This window comes from Erpetoichthys calabaricus, chromosome 12 (assembly GCF_900747795.2).
Source record: "Erpetoichthys calabaricus chromosome 12, fErpCal1.3, whole genome shotgun sequence".
In the NCBI taxonomy this organism is placed as follows: domain Eukaryota; kingdom Metazoa; phylum Chordata; class Cladistia; order Polypteriformes; family Polypteridae; genus Erpetoichthys; species Erpetoichthys calabaricus.
In genome coordinates, this window is record NC_041405.2 from 24,738,990 (window position 1) to 24,744,989 (window position 6,000).

Consider the following 6,000-nt stretch of genomic DNA (forward strand, 5'->3'; position numbering starts at 1 on the left):
CCAGTGCACCACTGTGTGTCAAAATATGAAGGTGTTTCATCGCAAAGTTGAGGGTAAGAAATCAGACAATCTGGATGTCCCAGATATTCAGAAAACACAGGGACCGGGTTGGAAAAACCTTTAAAAACATTTTCTGGGGTTTGATTTGCCCGACAAACCATACAGGCCATGCATTTGAAAGTGTGCAATGTGGCACATATAGCAAATCTGGGTGAAATTTAGTAGGCCTTGTGTTTATGAGAAGGCTTAGAAAAGCTTTTCTGTCTGATGTAGTTAGCAGAACAAGCAGTAACGTCATCAAGCAGGACACTTTCCATAGTCAGCATTAAAAATTTAGAATGCTATGTTTACTTCTATCGAATTTCCTTGGGCACATCAGAACGCTGAGGCACTCTTATACCGTTTAAATTTCACCTCAGTGCTGTTTGGCCAAATGAAAAACTTTGAAACAGGTCAAACATTCCACTGTTCCTCTCTGTGTCTCCTGGATTCCTTTATGACTGTGTATGTCTTGGTTCCCTTCACAGTCACCTCACTCCTATAGGTATTCTAACCCTTGTTTTTGGCCACATGCACACCCTTACTCCTATATCGATTGTATGATTCCCATAAGCGGCTAGGCTGATTAAAAGGTATGCTATAAGTTAGATTTGCTTTTCAGCGTAAGCAAATGGAGGTTAAGAGGTGCCATGATTGCAGAAGGGAATTAGTACACTGGATCTCAGCTGTTACACGGAGACACAGTTGTAAACTTGTCGAGGGCTAATTTCACGTAAACGTTCTTCAAGCAACGAACCATAGACACGTTGAACAAATTATTAAGTCATGTGGCGGAGAGTAAAACTTTAAGGACCTTCAAATCTCATCTTGATGTTACTTTGAACAGTCTAGGTGAATAGCATGGATGAGCTTTTTGGACTGAACAGCATGTTCGTATCCCAATTCTTCTAATAAACTGTAAACCCAGTTGGCTGAATTGCCATTTTAGGAAAACTTAAATTTGGCCAAGTCTCTCTGACAGAGAGTATTTCATTTGGGAACTTTCAACAGAAGTAGGCTATAGCCCTAACATCTTACACATAAAAGTAAACCAGATCCCTGTTTGCTGCTTGTTCAATAAACAAATCATGGTCACAAAACACAGACATGCGAGTTCTACAAGGTCTGAAATAATCAGAAAGAATCATTAATCATTCAGTACACGGAGAATCATTAAATAACAAAAAAAAAAAAAAACACTTTACACTATAATAAGCCAGGAAATGGCGACATACTTCTTCTTTTGGCTGCTCCTGTCAGGGGTTGCCACAGCAGATCATCTTCTTCCATATCTTCCTGTCCTCTGCATCTTGTTCTGTTACACCCATCACCTGCATGTCCTCTCTCCCCACATCCATAAACCTCTTAGGCCTTCCTCTTTTTCTCTTGCCAGGCAGCTCTATCCTTAGCATCCTTCTCCCAATATACCCAGCATCTCCTCTGCACATGTCCAAACCAATGCAATCTCACCTCTCTGACTTTGTCTCCGAACTGTCCAACTTGAGCTGACCCTCTAATGTACTAATTTCTAATCCTGTCTATCCTCATCACACCCAATGCAAATCTTATGAGTACTTGATAATTTGGAGTAATATACACAGATAAAGTCAAGCCCATACAATGCATAAAACGTGACAATTCTAAAGCCATTTATCGCAGAGGCATCAGCTAATTCCAAATAACTTTAAAGAGGGGATGTGGACCTGCCATTGTAGAGGTGTTATTTTGGAAGAAACGATTACTTCTCCCAGAATGACTCTTGTAAGCCGTGCTCATTGCTGATGAATATTTCTAAAACAATGTTCATGTACAGAACACTTTATATAAATACATACATTGAGGCATGATGCAAAGTGCAAGGGGAATAATGCACACAGATAGATAGATAGATAGATAGATAGATAGATAGATAGATAGATAGATAGATAGATAGATAGATAGATAGATAGATAGATAGATAGATAGATAGATAGAGTGGAACCTCGGTTCACAACCATAATTCGTTCCAAAACTCTGGTCGTAACCCGATTTGGTTGTGAACCGAAGTAATTTCCCCCATAGGATTGTATGTAAATACAATTAATCCATTTCAGACCATATGAACTGTATGTAAATATTTTTTTTGTTTTGTTTTTAAGCACAAATATAGTTAATTAAACCATAGAATGCACAGTGTAATAGTAAACTAAATGTAAAAACATTGAATAACACTGAGAAAACCTTGAACAACAGAGAAAACTAACACTGCAATAGTTTGTGCTATAGCGCTACCAACCGCTGGCTAAAAACACTTTTTTTTTTAGTTTTAAGCACAGGGAAAAAAATGAACATTTGAAAAAATCCGTAATTTAATAAACCACCAAGAAAAGTAACATTGCAATAATGCACCCTACGCAGTGGCATAGCGTAGTGAGGGCGGCAGGGGCGGCCCGCCCCGGGCGGCACTTTTAGGGGGCAGCAAAATTTCACAATAAATAATAATAATATCTTGTAAAAATTTGAATCATACCTAAATAAGGGGGCGGCGGAATTTTCCTCCGCCCCGGGCGGCTGACACCTACGCTACGTTACTGATCCTACGAACTGATAGCTGTAAACAGAAGTGAAAACAAAAACAAGCCCAGTGCATTCTTTAACTACCTTCTCTACCTTATGTGTCCAGCCCTCTCTCGTTTGTGTGTGCGTGTGTGTGTGTGTGTCTCTCTCTCTCCCACGCCTGTGTGTGTGTGTGTGTGTGTCTCTCTCGTGTGCCTGTGTGTGTGTCTCTCTCATGTGTCTCTCTCTCTCTCTCGTGTGTGTGTGTCGCACTCTCTCTCTCTCTCTCTCTTGCTCGCTGCACAGGAAATGCAAAGGGAGAGACTGATTACGTACAAACCGAAAGGGAAACTGGCTTGTTCATAAACCGAGTGTGTGGTCGTGAATAGATGCAAAAGTTTGGCGAACATTTTGGTTGTAAACCGATTTGTACATGTTCTGAGACGTTCGTGAACCGAGGTTCCACTGTAGATTTTAACTTTAGTATAGTAGGCAGGATTAGATAGATAGATAGATAGATAGATAGATAGATAGATAGATAGATAGATAGATAGATAGATAGATAGATAGATAGATAGATAGATAGATAGATAGATAGATAGATAGATAGATAGATAGATAGATAGATTTGTCCCCTGGGAGAAATGTAGCTTTTATTTTAAACAATAAATACATAAAGATACAAATACAATAAATATACTTAATATATAGTAAGTTGGCACCTAGAATGCATGTAGTATCTGATTAACACAGACGTATCAGATATTCCTACTTACAGACCCAGTAAAACTCTCTTTATAAAGGAATAGATTTTTATTTTTTACTTATTTTGGCCTCACAGGCAACTTTGTATTCAACTTAATAGCACCCTCTAGAGCCCATAACTGATATATGTAGTATATGATTGATACGTAGGTGCCAAAAATACTCAATTACCTTCCAAATAACGCTTGTGTAAAGGAGTTGAGGGGCCCACAATTTGCGTTTTAAGATTACCTGTCAGTTTTAGCTTGTGTGATCACAAAAAGCATGCAAAAACCTTACAAACATGTGACATGGTCTTTTTATTTAAAATAAAAGAAAAACTCCATCTTGGGCACAGGCCACATGTCACTGAATGAGCATATTTATTCAAGCAATATGTGCATCGTTGTTTCGATTTCACATATGAGAAAGTGATCAGAAATGAGAGACTAGAAGGACAACTCAGCAACAGGTAAGGTGATCTATGATTTCTGGTTCATAGATTGATGTTTGTTAGGATGCCAAAGGGAGGTGACGTGTTGCATGTCAGTTGAACATGCAGTTAGGGTTGTCATCATATTCCATTCTACTACTGCTACTACTATATTTTATTTTAATAAATTAGATCTGAACATAATTCATTTCAGATAAGTATAATTCAGTTGAATTTACTTTTGTATAGCAGACTTTGCTGTATGCAGGAAATGCTGAGAACACAACCACTACTATCAGAATCAGATCGAGAATTCCCTTTATTGGTCAGTTGTGCCAGTGTCTGCTGGGAATTTGTCTTGACGGTATTGACGCAGCATACAAGGACAGCACAAAATACATAAAGATAAATATAACAAGATAAAATATGATGCAGCAGTCAGAGGCATCCCAAAGTAGAAGGTGTACTGAGGGCCCAGCCAATGCTGTAATCAGTGACATGCTGCCGCTTTGTGTTAATAAGACAGCAGATAAGTACCAGTGTGCAGGTATAGATAGATACTGAGTAGAAACGCAGACCGGGTCCAGAGTCCAGTAAGAAGAAGATTAAATCCTCCAATCCTGGGGAATCCTCCATAATAGAACAATATTGTTGAAGTGCCTGAATCCTATTCATAGCTGCAGATAACTGAAGCCTAAGCTGCTGGCATTTTTATATATAAAATAATACGAAATCTACATTGAGGGATGGGTAGTGGGAAGAGCTCACACAGAGTATCAAAGGATGCTCTGTAAACTTTGGCATTCGTAAATGAATAATTGATAAAAACATTGACACTTGGTTGGTAAAAAGCAGAACGGGTCACCACAGTGATGTATCTTTGTCGTGTTTTATTTTTTCTTTTACTCCTTCCCTTACATTTCCTTTATAATTTCCCCTTCAGCTTCATTATCCCAAGCTTGATCCAGTGTGCAGTGAAGGAGGTGGATTACGACAATACATTCAGAGGCTGAAAAAGTTAGTAAGATTACTTTTAACCTTTTCTCAAGTAATTTTGCATTTACATCAGGCGGAAAGAAATTAGACATGTTATAAGAATGCAAAGGAAATTTAGTAAAAGCATATTAGCACACAACTGTCAAAAGCTTTTCTATTGCACGCATTATTACCAGTGTGCCACTGACGGCTTGCTTCCAGCTTATGATGTTTGAGAAGATGACATTGCTAACAGATTTGCACCCACTTCCAACTTATGTTACAAAAATAAAGCTGAAGCTCTTAATACCAGTGAAATGTTTATTTTAGAAATTCTTCATTTTTCACCCAGGAGGCATTCTGTCAGTTCGCTATGTCCATGCGATGCCATTTTGCCTTAGCTGGAGTTTCACCGTTTCCAGTTGAATACTGTAATTTCTGAACTGACCTCGGGAGAGATGGTGGGGAGTGTTACTTCTAATCTTGTAGTTAGTGGCAGCTTCACTCCTTTGTTAAATAAAACTCTTTGCATGGCTTCTGCATTTCCCTGAACGTCCAACCTCCCCAACGCTTTCTCCCATATTCTCATTAAAGTCTATCGGTTAACATCACGAGAACATGCAGAATCTCATCGGTTTGAGCTTTGTTGCTTTTCTATTTCTAAAATGCATTAGCTACATATAAATAGACTTTATTGTTATTAACAGCTTAGATTTGCTCTTTCATGGTCATGTTCTTACGTTCGAGCGGTTTTTGATTTGGTGCTGTTAATTTCTTGGTTTGTATAGCTTGATGATATCTCCTTCAGTTACCATGAGGCACACAGATTCTGAGTGTGATTATAATCTTTTTTTAAATTAGATTGCTTCAGTTTTTTTTCCCCATTTTATTATGTCTTAACAGATTTAATTTAAATCCTTGGTTTTTCTGCGTAGGCTTTTAACTTCTAAAAAGAGAGTTGTATTAATTTTGTGTTTAATATATATTTGTAATGCAGAAATGTGTATGTCAGATTATATGAGCGATTATGATTTTTTTTTATACATTATATAAAAGATTCCTATTACCCTTCATTAGTTTTGTCATTTTCCCAGTTTCAGCAGCTGAGTCAGTGCAAGCACTGCTGACCTTTCTGTAAAGGGGGTGAGTGGTGGAGCTGTGGTACAATATGGGCGTAACTTTACAGGGCAGTGGAGGAGGTGCCACCCTGCCATGTTAAAGTGGCTATCCATTTCCTCGTGGTGCCATGACTCCACAAGTGCCATGCTGACTCT